At 35.4% G+C, this 1,808-nt stretch overlaps 1 non-coding gene across 1 annotated transcript; it reads left to right on the plus strand.

Annotated features, from left to right (window-relative positions):
- The first annotated feature begins 464 nt into the window (after nt 1–464).
- On the plus strand, nt 465–572 carry LOC112799345 (small nucleolar RNA R71). The gene has a single exon (XR_003200918.1). It is a non-coding gene; the product is annotated as a small nucleolar RNA R71 (small nucleolar RNA).
- Nucleotides 573–1,808: the final 1,236 nt, after the last annotated feature.

Genomic DNA, 1,808 nt, shown 5'->3' on the forward strand with positions numbered 1-1,808 from the left:
GGTCTCTGTTGATCCTTCCATGAGAGATTTGGATGATTCCTCCATGAAGGATTATAGGTGTTTCCATAGGGTTCTCCCATGTAATTCACCTCTTCCATTGAAGGGTTCTCAGGATCATAAGCTTCTTCCTCAGATGAAGCTTCCTTAGTACTGCTTGGTGCATTTTGCATTCCAGACAGACTTTGAGAAATCATATTGACTTGTTGGGTCAATATTTTGTTCTGAGCCAATATGGCATTCAGAGTGTCAATCTCAAGAACTGCTTTCTTCTGACTAGTCCCATTGTTCACAGGATTTCTTTCAGAAGTGTACATGAATTGGTTATTTGCACCCATTTCAATCAGTTCTTGAGCTTCAGTAGGCGTCTTCTTCAGATGAAGAGATCCTCCAGAAGAGCTATCCAAAGACATCTTGGACAGTTCAGAGAGACCATCATAGAAAATACCTATGATGCTCCATTCAGAAAGCATATCAGAAGGACACTTTCTGATTAATTGTTTGTATCTTTCCCAAGCTTCATAGAGGGATTCTCCTTCCTTCTGTCTGAAGGTTTGGACTTCCACTCTAAGCTTACTCAATTTTTGAGGTGGAAAGAACTTTGCCAAGAAGGCATTGACTAGCTTTTCCCAAGAGTCCAGGCTTTCTTTAGGTTGAGAATCCAACCATATTCTAGCTCTGTTTTTTACAGCAAAAGGGAATAGCATAAGTCTGTAGACCTCAGGGTCAACCCCATTAGTCTTGACAGTGTCACAGATTTGCAAGAATTCAGTTAAAAACTGATGAGGATCTTCCAATGGAAGTCCATGGAACTTGCAATTCTGTTGCATTAGAGAAACTAATTGAGGCTTAAGCTCAAAGTTGTTTGCTCCAATGGCAGGGATAGAGATGCTTCTCCCATAGAAGTCGGGAGTAGGTGCAGTAAAGTCACCCAGCACCTTCCTTGCATTGTTGACATTGTTGTTGTTTTCGGCTGCCATTTGTTCTTCTTCCTTGAAGAATTCGTTCAGGTGCTCTAAAGAGAGTTGTGCTTTGGCTTCTCTTAGCTTTCTCTTCAAGGTCCTTTCAGGTTCAGGATCAGCCTCAACAAGAATGCCTTTGTCTTTGCTCCTGCTCATAAGAAAGAGAAGGGAACAAGAAAATGTGGAATCCTCTATGTCACATTATAGAGATTCCTTTAGGTGTCAGAGGAAGAGAAGAGTAGAAGACAGAAGTAGAAAATTCGAACTTATTAGAGAAAATGGAGTTCGAATTTTGCATTAAGGGATAGTGTTAGTCCATAAATAGAAGGATGTGAGAAGAAGGGAAGTAATTTTCGAAAATTTGGTAAAAGATTTTGAAAACATTTTGAAAAACACTAATTGATTCTCAAAAACTAAGAATAGAAAAAGAATCAATTGATTTTTGAAAAAGTTTTTGAAATTAGAAATTAAAAAGATTTGATTGAAAACTTATTTTGAAAAAGATGTGATTTGAGAAGATATGATTGATTAAAAAAAATGTGATTGAGAAGATATGATTTGAAAACAATTTTAAAAGATATGATTTGAAAACAATTTGAAAAGATATGATTTTAAAAATTAATGACTTGCCTAACAAGAAAAGATATGATTCAAACATAAAACCTTTCTCAACAGAAAAGGCAAAAAATATTCAATCAAATCATTAATTGTTAGTAAGTATCTTTGAAAAAGGAAATGAATTGATTTTGAAAACATTTGATTGAAAAGATTTGATTTGAAAAAGATTTGATTTTGAAAAACTTTGAAAACTTTGAAAAAAAATTGATTTGAAAACAAAATCCTCCCCCT

Source organism: Arachis hypogaea, chromosome 4 (assembly GCF_003086295.3).
Source record: "Arachis hypogaea cultivar Tifrunner chromosome 4, arahy.Tifrunner.gnm2.J5K5, whole genome shotgun sequence".
NCBI lineage: Eukaryota > Viridiplantae > Streptophyta > Magnoliopsida > Fabales > Fabaceae > Arachis > Arachis hypogaea.